At 43.1% G+C, this 20,757-nt stretch overlaps 1 protein-coding gene across 18 annotated transcripts in view; it reads right to left on the bottom strand.

Moving 5' to 3' along the window:
• TCF7L2 (transcription factor 7 like 2) overlaps positions 1–20,757 on the bottom strand; it is a 202,342-nt gene that overhangs the window by 141,838 nt on the left and 39,747 nt on the right. The window lies entirely within an intron of this gene.

Genomic DNA, 20,757 nt, shown 5'->3' with positions numbered 1-20,757 from the left:
CTTTAAAATGGTTACATAACACAGCACTTCATGCCATGTTAAAAATGAAAGCGAAAACCTACACGGTATAACAAAACTACGCACAATGAAAGCGTTTAAATCTTCACAAAGCCCTTCCAAGAAAACTGCAATGCAACCTGTATATTGTGACCACCCAAGAGAGATCCTGCAAAGACCGCTCACCTAGAGATGCTTTTTAAGGAAAAGGTCATACCCAATTGCATTAGAAACTGCATGGAGATTAAGGAGATTGCTTAAACCAGAGGGTTGCCCGAGGTGTTCAGGGGAGGTCTTGTTTTATTTACTTGGCCCAGTTCTGGCTAAGTTGAGATTTCACCATAAAGAAGTTCTGTTCTCCCCACACACGCACAAACAGTAGGAGACATGGAGGCCACATTTCAGGACGCTGATGCAGAGCATGTCTACACTATGATAAAAAACCCACAGCACAGAGTCTCGGAGCCCGTGTCAGCTGGCTCAGGCTCACAGGGCTCAAAATTTCAGTGTACATGTTTGAGCTCAGGCTGGAGCCCAGGCTGTCAGACCCCTCCCCCCTTGCAGCGTCGCAGAGCCCGGACTCCAAACATCTATACTGAAATTTTATAGCCCTCAGCCTGAGTCAGCTGACGCGGGCATGTGTGGGTCTTTCATTGCCGTGTAGACTCTTACGGTATGTCTACGCTAGAATTAAACGTCCGCCGCTGGCCCATGTCTGCTGAAAGGGCTGTTTAATTGCAGTTGTAAATGGGGCTGTTTAATTGCAGTTGTAAATGCTCGGGCAGCCCAGGGTCCTCCCACTTTGCAGGGTCCTAGAGCCCAGACTGCAGGCCAAGTCTGAATGCCTACACCACAATTAAGTAGCCCCTTCGCCCAAGCCCTGCTAGCCTGAGTCAGCTGGCATGGGCCAGCTGCAGGGTTTTTAACTGCAGTGTAGACATGCTCATTGTGTTCTCATGTCATGCGCCGATAGATCATGGGCTTCTTCTAGATTGATACACGGAACGAAGACATGTCAGTGGCAGGTCTGGAAAAGAGTTTAGAAAATATATATCTAGATCAGGAGTCAGCAACCTTTCAGAAGTGGTGTGCCGAGTCTTCATATATTCACTATAATTTAAGGTTTCGCGTGCCAGTAATACAGTTTAACGTTTTTAGAAGGTCTCTTTCTGTAAGTCTATAATATATAACTAAACTATTGTTGTATGTAAAGGAAATAAGGGTTTTAAAATATTTAAGACACTTCATTTAAAATTAAATTAAAATGCAGAGCCCCCCGGACCAGTGGCGAGGACCCGGGCAGTGTGAGTGCCACTGAAAATCAGCTCACGTGCCGCCTTTGGCACGCGTGCCATAGGTTGCCTACCCCTGATCTAGATAGATAGACTCAAATTTTAAACAAAATGTCCTAGTTCTCTAAGTCTTAGGTGTCAGCTACATATTTTTAGCTCTAGCCTTATCTGAAACTCATAAAACTGCGGCTACTTGAGGTGTGTTACAGCTGTTCTGACTTTTAAGAAAAAATATACATCTTTTTATTAGGAGAGAGGGGGCAGGGGGGAAATCGACAGCTCTACTAGCCAGAGGCACTTTGCAAGCAGGAAAGTAGAACTCAAGATGTGGGCAGGCCTCAGGTTTCAGTGCCTGAGGGCACATCCAAGAGACACCAATGTATTTACTGAACAGCCAATAAAGCAAAGACTCCGATCTTATAACATATAAGATGTTATAAGAATCCACAGTAAGTTTTCCAGGTCAAAGTAGGGAATACACTCTGGGGAAAAGGAGAGCGCTAGAGGTTCTCTATTTTAAAATGGGGGGAGAGGGGGATAATTACATATGGGTAATTGCAAATGGAGCAAGTAAAGATCAATGGGTTTCCCTTTTCATAGCAATAATTTGAACATATACACACACAGACACCCATTCTATTTCCAAGTCAAACTCCTAGGTGAATGGAGAGGAGAAAATGTGCTCCTGTGCACGTTTTTGATCATTTGACTAGACTGCACAGTATCTGTACAAGGACAACAAATTAAAGTAAACGTTCATGTGCGTTGAACAGCTAACTTCATCACCTCAGAGGAACCATTCCTCTCAAAAGGCCTGCAAAGAAAAGATCATTACAGTGCATCCTGCTTCAATGTAAGCAGCTTACCACTCACATGTAATACCAGGCTTATTAAGCAACATGCAATGATACAATAGTTCCTAATGTACTGAAAATGATCATCACCCCTCCTCCTCCCCCAGCAACAGCATGCAGTTTGTAACAATGTTTACAGGATGTTACCTGCAGGGTAGAGTGAAGGGCGATTGCCCTGCCTACCCAAAATATCACTGCAAGGCAAGTTTTCCTGCAGTGACTATTCTAGCGAAGGTGATTATTCGACAAATGTTTGGTTTCCTTTCATCTACAGATTTAATCAGAACGGCTTATTAATTTTACTCTTCATTAAAAATCAAGTAGGCATGAAACAAATAGGAAAGGAATTCAATAGTTTAGAAATTCATGGCATTTTTCCACCAGAGCCCAGGACAAGAATGCCAGGCAATGCAGGGCCTGATCCAGGTTGAAGTACATTGAAGTTTAACAGGTTTTTTGCCATAGATTTCATGAGGGTAAGAACGGACTATAGATATAAACCCCACCCGAAGGTCATCCATCCACAGTCCTGATCCTCCAGGGAATAAGTCTCTTGAGAATGGCTGAGGGCCAGATACTTAAAAGGCACCTAACTCCCACAGAAATCAATGAGAATTAGGCCTCTAAATACTGTCCCTTTAATAACTTGGCCCTGAATTCTCTCAACTTACACTGACTTCTTTTAGGGGGCTGGGGCACATGACTTACAAGGAGAGGCTGAGGGAACTGGGTTTCTTTAGTCTGCAGAAGAGAAGCGTGAGCGGGGATTTGATAGCAGTCTTCAACTACCTGAAGGGGGGTTCCAAAGAGGAGGGAGCTAGGCTGTTCTCAGTGGTGGCAGATGACAGAGCAAGAAGCAATGGTCTCAAGCTGCAGTGGGGAAGGTCTAGGTTGGATATTAGGAAACACTATTTCACTAGGAGGGTGGTGAATCACTGCAAAGAGTTACCTAGGGAGGTGGTGGAATCTCCATCCTTAGAGGTTTTTAAGGCCTGGCTTGACAAAGCCCTGGCTGGGATGATTTAATTGGTGTTGGTCCTGCTTTGAGCAGAGGATTGGACTAGATGACCTCCTGAGGTCTCTTCCAATCCTAATATTCTATGATTCTATGACTTCAGGCTGGGGATTGTCAAAATGAGTTCAGTGCCCAACTCCCTTAGGTCCTTTGCAAATACCAGCCCTTGAACCGCTGACCCATTTAGTGCCCAAACTGAACTTTTCTTGAAAGAATAATAGTCTCATTCAGACTCACTAGAGCAAATAAAGTGACTAACAGTTTTGAAAAAACCTGCAACAAAACTATTACTTCTCAGGAAGGTAAATTTTGGGCTGTACCTACAGATTGAAGAGTTCTTTAAGTCAAGTCTTCCCTTGCCAATAGGTGAAGAAGGCCATTAAAATGCTCTGATGGGAGTTCAACTAACACATGATCTTCTCCTACCACCCTTCTCCGCCCACCACCACCACTCCATTTTAGCACTTAGAAGAATGCATCTTTGGGAAACCATTGTGTAGCTCTCGGTATAAGTGATGTCTCTCTCTTGTACAGATTTGCTTGAAGCTGAATGGAATCATTTAGCTGTCTGATACTCTGCTATAGAAAGTAAATATCACATCAGTCATGAAATGTGCATGTACATGTTCATATATACGCATGTACACTATTCACAGTAAATATCATCTCAGTTATGTGTGTGTACATATGTTTTAAATCTTTAAATGAAATATGCCAGGAGCCTGATTGGTCAGAAATGCTGACCACTCCATTCAAATCAGTTGGAGTTGTGAATGTTCAGCATCTGCGAAAATCAGGCCCCAAGATTATTAACTTTTTAGTTAATATACTATACTATATATACATATATACATATATATAACTATACTATAATACAACTATTTAGTATTATAAGGAAGGTCTCCTGCTTGTCTCAATAACGTCAGCCTCGGATACCAAGCCAAAGAAGCAAAAGCCCGATTTTGCATCTCTTGCACGTCCAAAATTCCCATCAAATTCCATGGGAGTTTTGAGTTTGCAAAGAAAAGAAAAAAGAAAAGGGGGCAGGGGCTAAGCGAACAGGATGGGGCCCAAAAGTGGCAAAAGTTGGCAATGGAAAATGGGCAGAGCAGCCAGTCATTCACCCCCAGAAATGTCAAGAATTCTCAAAACCTTTTAAAATAAGGGTAGGAAGGGAATGGAAAAAAAAAATCTGGCAGGGGAAGTCCACACCTTACACTGTATAAATGGGACTGGGAGTAGCTGGGTTTTTTATTATTAACAGAAGGGGGAAGGGGATGTTTTGCTGACATATTGAGACTAATTATTTTAGAAAAGAGCAAAACGAGAAATGACAAATAGTAAATGTAAAGCACAGGACGTGGCTATAAAGATGAATATCTGGACACAGCCAACGGCTAGGAGCACTGGATGGAATCGCTTTGAATACCTCATCCATCGAAACAATCGTCTGAATTCTTTATGTCGTGCTGCTCACATTGGGGGTATTTAAAAAATATATATCTGTCCTTCACGAGGGTCTGGATCAATTCCAAATGCAAATGAAGGCCTTTTACAATATTAAGGTCAATTTCCAGGGAAATGTGGCTGAATTGCCTCTGTTTATTTCGGCTCCAGCAATGCAGCACAACCTTCAGTCAAGCTATTAACTTGAACGTTGAACTTCACAGCGCTGGCTGTCTTTCTCAGCCATCCTTTTGATGTTACCTCCAAAGCAAAAGATCAAAGACTTTGAGTGTGGTGAGGGGAAGTCCCAGGCTCTTAGCCTACCAGCCTGTGATATATGTTAAAATCCTGGCCAAAAGAGAGGGCGAGGGGGAAAAGAAAGAAAAAGCAAGCAAAGGAAAACATCCAAACAGGGCAGTGACATGAGGAACTGGTACAGTAAAATCCATGTGGCCATATCTACCCAGGTTCAACACAGACACCAGGGTATAAAAGTTTCCTCGTCAGCTTTATTTTCAGGGCATGCTAAATATATTGCCTACATTTTGCACATACAGCCCCATCCTCCTCCTGGTTCTGGGTGAATCGCAGCCCTACGTTAAACAGTAATTCAGACAATAGACACTACAGATGTGGGCTAGAAGCAGGTTTATTATGTAAAGTTATTCAAGTCAATACAAAATTCAAACCTTCAGGATTTCCAGGGTTGGAAGGACAGTTTGGTGCTTAGGGCACTGGACTGGGACACAGGGTGGGATCTGGACTCAACTCCCAATTCAGACTCAGACTTGCTGTGTCCCCTTGGGCATGCCACTTAATCTACCCTGTGCCTCAGTTCCCCATTTGTAAAATGGGATCACAATTCCCTACCTCGGAGAAGTGTCATGCAGAAAAAAATCTATTACACCTCTACCCCGATATAACACAAATTCGGATATAACGCAGTAAAGCAGTGCTCTTGGGGGGGGGGGGGGGGGGGCTGTGCACTCCAGCGGATCAAAGCAAGTTCAATATAACGCAGTAAGATTTTTTGGCTCCCAAGGACAGCGTTATATTGGGGTAGAGGTGTACTTATTGTGAGGTGCTCGGACACCAAGGAGATGATGTAATTATCTAGGCAGATCTAAGTTTATATACCTCACTCTTCACCACAAGGCAGTTCAGGAGTGGAGGCACAAAGGTGGCTCAAAGTTCCCTGATCCTTAAGCCATCCTGCACTGGCCTCATTCCCCAGCTTAGAAGTAAAGCAGCCTCAGGGTTCATGGTGAAGTGCTTTGAGATCCCTGGATGAAAAGCACTGTGTACATATTATGAGAGCATCCAAGCAGTGTACTGTTCTCCCACCACATTTCAGTAGTGGTGAATTATGAAGTGCTGTTTACTCCTTTGGGAAGAAAGGCACAACAGAAATGAAAATATTTAGAAAGCTTCATCCCATTCCCCACACACACACACACACACACACACACACACACCCTTTCATTGTGTTTGGGTTTGTTTTTTTGATATTAGTTTTCAGATTCTTTGCTGCCATTGCCCCCTTCCTGATCTTTTTATTGGTTTATTTATATTCCCATAATACTCAACAGCATTCCAGATTTAGACACTGACACTGGGCTTGACACGGTCTAAAGTGGATCCAACAGAGTATGTCTGCCAAATCAAGCCCCTCATCCATCAGCTGAAGTCCTTGTAACTACGGGGTCACGAAGGAATCAGAGACTGTTTTTCATTTCTTTCTGCTGCAGGCAACCAATGTCCGACTAACTGTGGAAACCAAAACCTCTTTTGCCTGTCAACTCATCTTCCCCTTTCCCCACCCCCATTAATTCAGCTTTTGGCATCCACAAGCAGAAAAGCCATGGGATTCAAACAGAAATTCTTCACAACAAAATGCATGGCATTAAGCAATAAGTAGGATATTCTGATTTTACTGTACTGTACTTACTCTTACTTAGCTCTAATCCTGCCTCCCTAGACATGGGGCCCAATCTCACTCAGAAAACCCGGTGGGAATTTCACTATCGACTTCACTGGAAGCAGGATCAGCTCCCCACCCTGTTGTACAGGGTGAATAATACTCAGAAAGAAAAACTAAACAGAGAGAACACCCTTGAAATGCACAGTGATACTCCAGACATGTGGCGTTTTTCGCCAATATCACATCTGAACGATAATTGCGAATAACAGATAAAGGGAGTTCTGTTTCCACAGAGCCTGTGTTATTTATCGTCTGGTAGAAACGGCACAAAGGCTTAAGACTGTTTCTGCCTTTTTCAACGTGGTCAGCAACAAAAAGGTCCATCATAGCTTCTAACATGCAAGTTACGAGCTGGTGGGCTTCTCAGTATTAACTCTGCTTCCTCTTCTACTGATCATTCTTGGATAAAATGGGAGGAAAAGCAGAAGGGGCAAACTTTGGCACACTACATGCTAAGAGGAGGAGGGATCTCAAGCCATAGAACATGGAGCCAAAGAGGAGAGAGAGAAAAGTCAAGTATTAGCTGTTGCTCCACAGCACAGAAAGGATCCAAGAGAAACAAGACCTAGACCTGGAACGTGATCCTGCACTGCGTCACGGGCCCCGCGATAATGCACAAGGAGTCAGGATTTCTTGGCACAGAACACGTTATCACATAAACACACTGATGCCCTGGGTTTGCAAGAGAGACAAAGGAAGGTGGACAAGAAATGGAGTGAGATTTACCCACACAATCGGCCAAAAATTGACATTCGGGGGGGGGGGGGGCAAAAACCTAAAGAGCAATACTTGGAGAAAACCTAACCTGGAAACAAATTTTGCTGTACATCTCCTACAAGGGGAGATATTGTTCAAAAACTATTCCTCCTTACATAATAATTGCAACTTCTGGTAAGCAGAGGATCAAGTGTCAGGATAAAAATCATATACTTAGAAATCTGCACCAGTGCTAGTAACAACATATATTACTAAGACTTCTTTAAAAATCTAGCTGATTTGTCAACATTCATGCCATTTGCTTATTTTATCTACTTCATATAGCTAGAATGTCCACTTTCCCTTTCTATGTTTAGTACATTTTACTTCCTGGTTCTCAAACACTAAGCACAATACTACCCAACGGTGCCTGGGAATTTTTACAGCCAAGAAGTTTGTTGAAACCTGAAGAAAACAAAATAATTCAGAAAGAAGCTAACAAAATTTAATTTTGTTCCTATAGGCTCCAATCCAGCAAAGCCCTTAAGTACCTAGGTATCTTCAAGTACATGAGAGGTCCCATCGATTTCAATATGCTTAAAATTACAAAGGTACTTAAGTGCTTTGCTGGATTGGTGCCCAAATGATATTGACAGTGTCCCTTAAGTTTATTAAAGTGCACATGTGGCAAGAAGACCATTAAAGCCGCAAAGCAAGCGGCTTTCAATACTGTCGGTTCTATATACAGGAATCGATATGATTTGCTTATAAATGCCCAATCTTCCATTTGGATTTTTTACTCCTGACCCAATCTCTCCCTCCCCTCTTCTATCCAATCCAAGATGCTGGAGAAGCATTTGTTACACAGAGGGGAAATCCAGGTCAAAATAGAGAGACCTGGTGGAAGTTAGAGGAGAATGTCACGTTCCATCCACTTTCCTCATCTAGAAACGAAGTGAAAAGTCACCGCCTTCAACATGTAAAAATTCTCACAGCATTAAATCCCTCATAATCCCATTTAGCAGAAACAAGGTAGAATGCTGTGCTAGTGCTTAAGACATTTTAGTCTTTTAAGAAGGTGCATTTTGTTTTTTAAAAACTGCTACTCTTGGGGCTGGTCTACACTGGGGGGGGATCGATCTAAGATACGCAACTTCAGCTACGCGAATAGCGTAGCTGAAGTCGAAATATCTTAGATCGAATTACCTGGGGTCCACACGGCGCGGGATCGACGGCCGCAGCTCCCCTGTCGACTGCGCTACCGCCGCTCACTCTGGCGGAGTTTCGGAGTCGACGGTGAGCGCGTTCGGGGATCTATATATCGCGTCTTAACGAGACGTGATATATCGATCCCGGATAAATCGATTGCTACCCACCGATACGGCGGGTAGTGAAGACGTACCCTTATACAGGACTAGGGATCAGATTAAAACCGTCTTCGTTTCACCTCTGCTGCGGAGCTACTGCTTTGGGGGTGGGCAAGGGCAGACAGGCAAGCACCTCCGCATCCCTAAATTGAATTATTCTTTATAGCAGCATATATGCATACAAATCTATTCTGAGCCAATCCCCTGATAAATGCACTTGGTTAGTCTTAAAACAGCCACCCAGTGGAGTAAGAACTATAAGTATTTTCCATGAGACAATATACACGTTGGGATGCGTATGCTCCTCCCTAAATGAAGAGTCATAGACCCAATTATGACTCAGCTCCCAGCGGAAGTGCTATCAGTGAAACCAGTCCATCCAGCTCCCCCTCGGCGAATGACCTATCAACTCAAGTACAAGCTATATGCTCAAGTCAGTCACTGAGTTTCTGCTTAGCCCACAGGCATTTTTCCTGTTTTAAAGTTTCTATTAACTCCCTACTGGTGTACCCTAAAAGAATAAGGGCTTGGAAGCACATAAATAAAACAGACTTTGTTGGACCAGCACAGCATATGAAAGCCTTTCACCTGCAGTGGTGGTGATAAAAGTTTTAAATGCAACTGCATAGGCAGCCCCTCCATAGATTTAAGATAGCTGGGATGTCTGACCAATCAGTAACCTGCTGCAACTGAGCCAGCACAGTGGACACTAAAATAAACGTCAGGATAGGACTGGGGTTTTTGGCTGTGGCAAAGCCCACTTTAGCTGCAAGGCTCAGAGAGGCAGCTAGCCTGTGTGGTGATGATAAGAAACCTGGAAGAGGAAAGGGAGACGGCAAGGAAAAAAAAATGCAGGAGGAGGGAGTGTGACTTTGTGCGAAACCCTGAAGCAGAAAAATAAAGGTTTGCTTCAAAGCCAACACCATGCACTAAACCTTCTGCCCTGCTTGCTCTGCAATGAGCACATGAGACTTCAGATACCCAGCACTTCCAGGCGAAGCTGCGAGTCGAGTCTCCAGTGGAAGTGACCCAATATTGTTTGTTGCACTCCCTGAAAAATTCAAACCATGAAAAATGTAGGTGTACAGAGCTGTGATGTGTCCGAGGTGTAATATTCCACAGTAAATACCATACACTTAATGACATCATACCATATGACACACATTATTATTTGGGGATGATAACTTTTCATCTCCAAGGCATATTACAAAATAAGTTAACTCTCACCACACCCATTCTTTGGAAGGGATCATTTCAAGAGGGATGGTCTCCGTGTAAAATGCATTTCTACCAAGATCCAGGCACAACCTCTTGGGAGAATCCAGCAATCAAATCCTTCACCTGAGTCCTTCCGGAAGAGATCAACCCATTCTTTCCCAGCACCAACTTTCCCACCCAGCCCCACTGGAAAACTGAGATTAGAAGATGTTGTACGCCATACACTCTTTTATAGAGCATAGAAAGGGACTGGCTGGATTCCAAGGGTTCATGAAGGAGAGGAAGACCTGCCTACACTTAAAATTTACCCTCAGGAACTTAAGAAGATCATACTGCTTAATGCAAAATGATTTCTAAAACCTTACACTTCATATCCAGGTAAAGACACCACAAAGATTAACCATTTAGCACAATAAGCTAACAAACACAACACATCCAACCCATAAACTGTTTTTTATATCTACGACCCAAAAGTCACAGATGAGATCTTTCCTCAGCCCTTAACTAATGAGCTGAGATAACTCAGCACAACTTTGGTAACCTAGTTAATTTTGTACCCAGGCTCTCTTCTGTCTCCCCTACGGCTGTGTCTACACGAGACTTCTTTGCTTAACATTTCCCACCATGGGCATCACGAGTGCAGACCCAACCATAGACCTGCTCGGAGCAGTGGCTGGTTTACTCTACAGCTCCCACCATTATCACCACTGGTTTTCATAGATTCCAAGGCCAGAAGGGATTATTGCGATCATCTAGTCTGACCTCCTGTATAACCCAGACCACAGAACTTCCCCAAAATAAATCCTAGAGCAGATCTTTTAGAAAAACATCCAAACCTGATTAAAAAATTGGCAGGGATAGAAAAATCCATTGGTAAACTGTTCCAATGGTTAATTACTCTCACTGTTAAAAATTTACATCTTTTTTCCAGGCTCAGTTTGTCTAGCTTCAACTTCCAACCATTGGATCATGTTCTACCTTTCTCTGCTAGATTGAAGATCCCATTATTAAATATTTGTTCCCCATGTAGGTACTTCTAGATTGCCATCAAGTCACCCCTTAACTTTCTCCTGGTTCAAGCGAACTAGAATCAGCACTTTGAGTCTATCACACCAAGATAGGTTTTCTAAACCTTTAATCATTCTCATGGCTCTTCTCCAAACCCTCTCCAAATTGTGGACACCAGAACTGGATACAGTATTTCAGCAGCAATCGCATCACTGCTAAATACGTCAGTAGTATCAGCCGTGGGAAATTAAGAAAAAAGTCTATTGCAGAGATGGTCTCTAGTTCCTCCTCATAAATATCAACCTTTCTGTTTAGCATGCTCCAAAGCAAACTCCAGCCTACTGGGAAACACGCGTTTCATGCAGCTAACGGGAAGTTGACCCATATGACTTTTTTTTTTAAATAAATAGGCAGATATTAGCTCTGCCTGTATCCCTTGCTTTCTTTACACCACTCTCCCCCTGCACCGGAATATTATTCTATACAGACATTTAGATACTATGGATCACATGCTTTCACAGACAGAAGTCTGAGTGAAGTCATGAATTAATTATGCATAAAAAACCTATAAGAAGAGCAGAAAACCAAAGGAGACATATTGAATGCTGTGCTGCTCAAGATGATCAACTTCAGCAACACCTTGAATAATCTTACCATACCAGCCCCCGACCTTTCCCATAAGAAGCAAAATTCCAGGGTTCCAATACATACATAGACCATCACAGAGACCCACAGTAACACAATAGGGACCTTATTGATCAAATTAGGCCTATCTTAATAATATATGCAGTATAAAAACTGTTTATTTGTTTTAACAACATATGCACATGTTTTCAGGAGACAAATTAAACAACTCAGACCATTATCAGGGGATAAATCAACCACTCTGGACAGCAACATAAAGTTGGTTGCAACAAACTTGAAAAAGAAAAAACCCTTTATGTACTCCCTGGGACCCTGGCCCTCACTCTAAGTTTTAACACGCTTCCCCAACTAAGCCACTCAGGCCCTGGACTCGCATAACTGTCTACAGCTGCTGTCGACTGATTTAATTCCCCCCGATAATGGTCAGAGCTGCCGGCAGGAACAGTTGCGATAATAAAACCACCCAAAACCCTTGCCTAATTTACAGCAGTGATTGCATTTTGATAGTGATCTCACATTTATATAGCACCTTTCATCCAGTGATTTACAAACGTTGTTAACTGGCTGTGAAAGAGTATGCATCGGAATTACAAGGCGAAAGACAGAGATATGGTGGGTACCAATCACCACTCAATCAGTCTCTTTCTTTGGTGACTCCTTGGCCCCCTACTAGACCTACCCAAGTGCACGCTTGTTCTCCTGTAGGATTTTTTCCCCAGCATGCCTTTCTGGGGCTAGTCCTTTATATTTGGCAGAGTCAAAACAGCTGCAGCCCTGAAGTGGCCATTTTATAAACTGGCAACTGCTGGCCACATCTCTCTCTCCTCCAGCTGAACACCTCTTATGCTTTCCACCATTTTTCCCCATTCTTACTGATGTGATAGCCCATTCTCACACCGCACCAACATCAATACACCAAGCGTGATAGAAACACTTATTCCAGTAAGTTAAAATCCATACCCAACTGTTTAGGACAGAAAGTGAAGAATACTGTAGCCAGTTGAAAATGCAGAGTGAATTAGCATTTCATTAGCTGTCCAAATTAGAATATGGCCAAGGTAGAGGACGTTTACACCACTTGTTGGTGCTTTACCAAGATCATCTTCCAATACATTCAGCAAGCAACTCACTTCCAAAAGCAGACAAGCACCCATGTGCCAAGCTGCAGTTAACAAGACATACAGCCTTGTACCAGGGAATGCAGGTACTCTGGGAATGGAGGAAGTGGTCACAAACTTCAAGTTTTACCAGGACAGACACAAATTAAGTTTCACCAACAAAAAACTTGCAGAATTTAGAGAAGGAAAAAGCTAGTGGGACTCCTCTTTGGGCAGTGCGCATCCCTGTGCTTTGTCCAGTCTAGTTTTAAATGTCGGGGCTAAATCTCCTCTTGCACCAACATGAGTCAGGAGTAACCAGGTCAACGGAGTTACCAGTGATACCCAAAATCAAGTCCTGTGTGTGCAATTTCACTCCAGGATGTGCAATCAGCCCCAGCCAAGCTGGTCCTCACTAACAGAACTCTGCAACAGAATAATCAAAAATACTCCTCCCCTGACTATAACCCTGGAGCTCTATGTCCAGTACCGTATGCAGCTGATGGATCCATAATCGTTGCAATCATTCAGGGTTGTGAGAAGCATGGGTAAATATTGTATTGGAGCTGTGTAGAGTAACTGAAGCTCAGACCCGCTTAAAAACAGGCAAAGGTTCAAAGTGGCTGTCAGCCTCGTCCTGGAAGTTCAGCAAGTTTGTTCACACAGCTGGGAAAGCCAGCAAGACTCCCACCTGCCAGCTAACCTCCCTCGCTTCCATCCCCAAACTCCCGGCCCCCCTCTTAAAGCCAGCTGAGGTACAACTTCCCTTCCAGGCCAGAAGAGGGTTTGAGCAGCCCTGCCATATCTGAGAATTCCTTCATCTGATAATAAACAGCATAGTGTTATGTAAACGTACAGGAGGCTTGCAAACATTTCACAATTAAAAGCAAATTAGTGTAACCATTATGTTTAAATAGACTGTAAGGAACTTCTCCTATTGTCTCCTGAGCTGCCCCCTCCTGCAGTCATACATCCATACTGTAATATCTCACATTTAGTAACACTCTGTCTGCTCTTTATAGCACTTTGCATCCAAGGATCCCCCAGGGCTTTAGTAACACTGAAACACCATTGTGAAAGTAAACAAGTGTTATCAGACCCATTTTACAGCTGGGAAAAGTAAAGGGGAAAGAGGTTAAGATCAAACACGAAGCCTGTGGCACAGCTGGGAATAGAACCCATGTCCCGAAGCACTCACAAAGATTTTGGTCCTAAGAGGGGCTGTGCAGCCATAACTCACTGATCTATTCACCCACTGTAGAAATGCACCTCCCTCTGCGGAAGCATGCAGGAGTTCCTTAATATTCACACAGCAACTCTACACAGCAGTTTCAGACAGGAAGCAAACATGGCCGTAACTAATTGAAACTGCAGTAGGAAACTTAGGTGCAGCAGAATTTACTCAAGTGAGAATTTTGGCTAGAATATTGAAGCTAACACCCAAGTGCCTTGGGATCTCTAATGACAAGTGATCAGGATCTTGGTTTTACATCTCATCTGAAGGACAGCACTTCCAGCAACAAAGCAAACAGCACCATGTCCCTCCTCCACTCCCACACCCCTACTATACTGGGATGTGGCTTTGTTTTGATCCAGGAGGGGAAAAAAAGAGTATCACATATACCAGGCACCGCTTCCCGTCTCCACTACACTGAGTCATAACTCAGGCGCCAGGTTGCACAAGATTATCTGCCAGCAATAGAACCTGGCCTTTTCTGAACTTCTCAGTTAAGTTGAAGAGGTTGTTTGGGGTTTGGATTTTTTAGTTCATCCTAGAATCCCCAGCATTCTTCCTTTATTGCCATCCCAGTGACCCATATCTGGTAGGCCAGTCCCTTGGGCTGGGGCCAACCAATACCATATTTGACGGTGTCGCAGGTAGGGGTGAAAGTGGATTGTTTTCGCTCGCTCCTCTCAACCACCAGCCCATTCCCTCCACCAAGAGTCTGACTTTGCCACCATCCATAGCATTCCCAGAGATGAAGGCTGTTCTGATGCTGCTGTGATGTTGCACCCCATAATGCTTTATGGAAATATGCTTATGAATGTATATATAACATAACTGGAATATGTTTTATGCTACATATGCCATGTAACATATCTCTGTAAAGGTTATGAACTACTGAATATAGTCATCCTATTCGTATGCATGTATCATTTTTCTATTCGAAGTTATGAATATTGGCTGTGTACTTGCTTGATTTTAAGTAGCCTTAGTAAGGCATTTGGCCAGCTTCTTAAGAAAGGAATTTGCAAGTTAAGTGCCCAATCAAGAAACACTTAACGGACAATGAAACCTTGGGAGGCTCCAATCCACATAAGAAGCCTACCTGGGGACTTTCAAGGTAGCATGTGAGCAATGGCTGCCACCTGTAAAGTTCTGAGTCAGGCATGGACATGTGACTTGCCCATGTGACTCCAAAACTCCAGCTTGCAGCTGGATTCTGCATAGGAGAGAGGAGGGGGTCTCCACCCACAAGAGAAAGTCTATTTAAGCCCCTGGGAGACCCCTCCGTTTTGTCTTCAGCTGGCTCAAGGGGTAGCTTCTCCGCCCCCAAAAGATACCTGAAAGAAACTGGAACAAAGGACAGTAACCTCAAGGGTGTGAGTGATTGCTGAACCCAGACTAGAAGGAGGCTAGTCTGTAAAAGAAACTTATTGGAACATCTCTGAGCGTGAGATTTCATCTGTAATCACTTTCTTACTGTATTAGGTTTAGACTTACGTGTTTTATTTTATTTTGCTTGGTAATTCACTTTGTTCTGTCTGTTATTACTTGGAACCACTCAAATCCTACTTTTTGTATTTAATAAAATCACTTTTTACTTATTAATTAACCCAGAGTATGTATTAATACCCGGGGGGGGGGGGGTCAAACAGCTGTGCATATCGCTCTATCAGTGTTATAGAGGGTGAACAATTTATGAGTTTACCCTGCATAAGCTTCATACAGAGTAAAACAGATTTATTTAGGGTTTGGACCCCATTGGGAGCTGGGCATCTGAGTGTTGGACACAGGAACACTTCTTAAGCTGTTTTCAGTTAAGCCTGCAGCTTTTGGGAGACGTTGTTCAGACCTACGTCTGTGTTTGTAGCAGGCTAGCGTGTCTGACTCATACCAGGCAGGGCACTGAAGTCCCAAGCTGGCAGGGAAAACGGGCTCAAAGGTAGTCTCAACACATCAGGTGGCAGTCCCAAAGGGGGTTTCTGTGATTCAACCCATCACAGCTGCTTTATCCAGGAATTAAGACAGGGGGCCTTTCGCAGCGTCTGATCTATGCCAACGGCCTCCTGGACTCTCTGACTCCTGGATACAGTTCTCACTGCCAGGCATTTGGGGATTTGTATCCCTGCAAGTGAAGCGAGCTGCTCACAAACAACAGCGCCCTTGTTCAGACACGCTTTTTAGCCCAATGAGGTTGCCCTCTAGAAATATTGCAAAATAAATACTTAAGCCTACCCATTGTGGTGAGGTCTACATTCAACCTTGCTTACAGTACAATACATGCCACTGCACTATTGCATCTGTCAGCTGCCCTTACAACCACCTCTACTAGTAAACACTTCACCGGCACTGAGAGATTTCTTGAGGAATCAGAAGCAAAATCCATAAACTCTCTGAGTGTGTGGAGGAAAAAAGGGGAGGAGGGAAGAGAAGACTTGCCCCCCACAAGGGAGGGAAGGTTTGCAAAATAAATTGAGCATTTAAAGGGACACGATCAAGATAAAAACAAAACCAAACACATGGTTAAAAAATCTTCATTACCAGAGATTTATTAAAGCTGCGGGATTTTGTTTAAATCTAACTATACTTTTTACCCTCCATAGTGTGTTTTTACTTTTTTTTTTTTTTTTTTTTTTTTGCACTTCATTCAGCTTTAACAGTGAACACTGACTGGTCAAGTTTTGCTCTCTGGTTCCTGGGCTCAGTCCTGCCTTTCTCGCACTCCAATCCTCTTGGTGGATCACTCCCATGTGGGAATTCTTGGTGCACAAAGAATGCAGAATCCAACCTCTTTTGCAAAAGGCAGTCGGACTTGGGTTGCTCGTTAGACTTACTTAACACTTGGTAAAGCATCCTTTCATGTATTTATACCTGCTCCTGTATCTTTTACTTCATACATCTGATGAAGTGGGCTGTAGCCCACGAAAGCTTATGCCCAAATAAATTTCTTAGGCGCTAAGCTGCCACAAGGACCCCTCGGTTTTTTTGCCGATACAGACTAACATGGCTACCACTGAAACCTGTCACAAAGAAGCTTGTAATTCTAGGGTTTAAAAAGAAAGTAAATTCAATCAGAATCTGGGTTGAAACATTTTAAAGATCTATTATCCTCACTGGAAATATTAACACAGATGATGATGAAGAAAATGGACTTGAACTGAGTGCAGTTTTCCCTTCCAGGACGTCAGAGTGGTTAGGAAAAATACATTTCAAATTAGAAACAGATTCTATCCTGGGTGGTAGAAGAAGGTGGATGGTGTGGGGAATAGGATTATTTTGATCGCCAGAGGAAATCCTTAGGAGAAAGCCACAAGCTACAGAGAGAGCCAAATGTGGCTTACAAGAGGGTGGGGCAGGTTTCTGGCCTAGCCATAGCCCCAGATTCTAACCTCCAATTCATTCCCAGATTGGCACGGGATGGGAACGCTGGGGAGCCAGAGAAAGCATTGCCGAGGGTAGGCCACAAAGGACAGAACGCTTTGTGTGGCTCAGCAGCAATCTGTCTTGGAGGATTATGGAGCAAGTGTTTTATAGGCTCCCCAGAGAGGCCCGTTTAGTTGAAAAGTGGGCACCTCTGCCATAGAAGATAGGTGCATGGAGAGGGGTATATTTGCTGTACTGAGGGAGCCAACTACTACTCCCTAGACCACTCACTCCCAAACTCTACTGGTTCATGTGCTCCCTGCTTAATGATGTAAGGTACAGACGCTCCCCGACTTATGCAAGCGTTCCGTTCCGGAACACCTTGCGTAAGTCGAAATTTGCGTAAGTCGGGAACGTACACCTGACAATTACACATTCTTCTCAGCAATGCTGAGTCACCACAGAAGGGATTTCCAATCTATAAATACTTCTCAAAGACACCTACAAGATGCATCCTCCAACCAAATTACCACTTGAAATCCCATCTCCCCCAAAAGTAGAGATTCTATTCCATACTAGCACTGTCCATTAAAAAACAAAAACAAAACAAAACAAAAAACAGTGTCCAGAAAGATAGGAAAGATTATGCACAGCAGACAAGGACTCCGATTTTCACCATAGCAACGAGCCTATTTATAATATGGCCTACCTGAATCAAAGAGCAGCAACAAGAAGCTAAATGCAAGGCTAGTGGTACATTCAAGCACTAAGATGAAGAAGAAGCTTACACAAGCATGGCAATGAAACACTTCCAATTACATTACATGCACAATTATTAGCATTTACTCTGAATCTCCTTTTTTCTTTTTATCCCAGGTAAGAGTAACAGGGGGAAATGAATTATTAAAGGTTCAAGTACACAGCGGAATCAAAGAAGGTGACCTCCTTAGTGCATTGGCTTTTAAAGAAGTGACTTTAGTTACAGGATATGGTGGCTAAGCAGTAGAGAAGTGCGTGGGTACGTGTGAATTGCTGACATGCTCTCAGGTATATTGCAAAATATGCATGGGTAAGAGTCTGAGAAGCTGGACTTGCCAATGTAGCTGCTCCCAGCATTTTAAAGAGAGAGACTCAGTGGCCTTGGCTACACTGGCGGTGTACAGCGCTGCAACTTGCTGCACTCAGGGGTGTGAAAAAACACCCCCCTGAGCGCAGCGAGTACAGCGCTGTAAAGCGCCAGTGTAATCAGAGCCTGCAGCGCTGCACGCTCGCTCACAGCGCTGCAAGCTATTCCCCTTGGAAAGGTGGAGTACATACAGCGCTGCGAGAGCTCTCTCGCAGCGCTGGCGGCGCGACTACACTCGCGCTTCACAGCGCTGCCGCGCGGCAGCACATAAAGTCCTGAGTGTAGCCAAGGCCAGTAACTGTTAAAAAGGATTCCCATCTAATATCAAACTCTGAAGAATAATGTTTGTCTTGAAGATTTAAACCTTCATAATCCAGATGTAGCAGAGAAGATATAAAGGGAGGAATTTAAAATTACAATAAGTCTCAATGCAGCCATTGTTCTTCAGAGTTTGATACTACAATCTTCTGAAAGAATGCTACTCCATCAAACCCTGAGTGTGGCTGAATGATATATATGTCTTAGTGAGAAAAATACATGTGCTAAACAGTATGTACTGAGCCACACGGAGAATCCCATGCTCACCAGTCCTCAAAATGTAGTCAGTCTGTCTCGCTTTTTTTTTAAAAAATATCTACAATGAAATGGCCAAGCAGTTGCAGAAAGATTCTGTTACACAAGTTTCAAGTCCCTTTTTAAAAACAGACTATTTATTAAAAGGAACAACGGGAGTCACTCCATAGTTGAGGTTGAAGCTAGCTTCCCCACTAGAAATCCTATTTCCCAGCATATATTTTTGCAGACATTATTAGGAACCAACATTTATTTTGTGTAGAAGGCATAACTCGGGTGGGCCAAAAGCAACTGATAAGCATTGTATGGAGGTGAGGAACTGGATTTTAACATTTTGTTCCAAAATGTCTACCATTTGGGTTTTGACAGAGATATAAGACATTAGTAAGGTAAGTGCCATATTGTTTAATAAAACAACTGTCTAATAAAACCCCTTTATCTGCAAGGCACTCCTGAGGATCTTACCAGTGTACACACACTGCATTTTTTTAATCTGGCACTTTTAAAAAAAGGAACAAGATTCAGTAACAGAAGCTTTAAATTGTTACAAGAACACAAAACATGGGTGGTGGCTTCAAGTGAATTACCACGTGGTTAAGGAGGAGGAATGAGATCAGAGGCTAGAATGGAACCTGCAAGGTACCTAACTTACAACCAACTGCACTGCAAAGTCATGGGCCACATTCTCTACTGATTTAAATAGGCAGAACTCCATTAGGCCCAATGGTGCTAGGCCTGTTTACACAGCAAAGACTCTGACCCCATGTCTACAGCAATGGAGAATAAGAGGTGCAATGGTATGGCAGAATCTGTAATAAATGTACAGGTCTGCTGCCTCTTTAAGAAAGATGTTAACTGTTTATTTATTTATTTTTAAGTGAACCAGGTGAAGGCGAAAATGTTAATAAGAACCAAAGACAGTGGGTGAAGGGGAGTGACATCTCAGAAGTTAGCAAGAACTGGAAAAGACCTAGTGGATCAAAGAATCTATCACCTTGCAATGATACAGTCCTGCTTGATAGATAGGGTGACCAGATGAGAGGAAGAAAATATCGGGACACAGTGGGGGGGGGGGGGAAAGAGGGGGAAAAAAGGGGGGGTTGCCGGCGGGGGGGGAAAAAAAAACACGGAGTGTGGAGCAAAATATTGGGACAAATGCCTAAATATCAGGACGTCTGGTCACCCTACTGATAACACATGTTAAAAAGGATACTTTGTTGTGCAGATCAAGATTCCTTATTGTTGATAAAAAGCAGTGAACATTATATGACACACAGGACATATTGCAAGATTTTGTTTTTTAAAAGCCTTCATTTGGGTATGGAAGCTGGTGGCTCTTACTCTTAATAAGAGAATGGGAATTTGTGGGTATTAGGTTTTGCAAACAGTCTGAACTAACCTGCCTAATTGTGTATTCACCCTTCCCAACCCAACGCTCAATGGTCCCTGAATTCACCTGAATCAGTTCATCGGGAGACAGATTCAAATCAGATTTAAATGCCTATAATCTGGTGAATCAATTCAGCAGAATACTCTAGTGCAGCAAAGAAAGGGTAGGTGAGCAACTTCTTAGAAGCAATATAACACCATTCATCAAAGGACTTTACCAACTTTAAATAAGCCATGTTAAGGGCTTGTCTACACACAGAAACTGCACCAGCTTAGCTTAAATCGGTTTTAAAACTGATTTAAAATGGTACAAACCAGTCTATCCTGTTTTAAATTAGTTTGCACCTGTGAGTTTAGAAATGCAGGCTACACCGACATAAGCCAGGTTAAATCAATCTCAAAGCATGGCATGCACACACAAAGTTGCACTGGGTTAAGTAAACTGGTTTAAAAAAAAAAAATCAC

This window comes from Emys orbicularis, chromosome 7 (genome assembly GCF_028017835.1).
Source record: "Emys orbicularis isolate rEmyOrb1 chromosome 7, rEmyOrb1.hap1, whole genome shotgun sequence".
In the NCBI taxonomy this organism is placed as follows: Eukaryota; Metazoa; Chordata; order Testudines; family Emydidae; genus Emys; species Emys orbicularis.
This window is presented reverse-complemented; position numbering and strand designations above follow the sequence as displayed.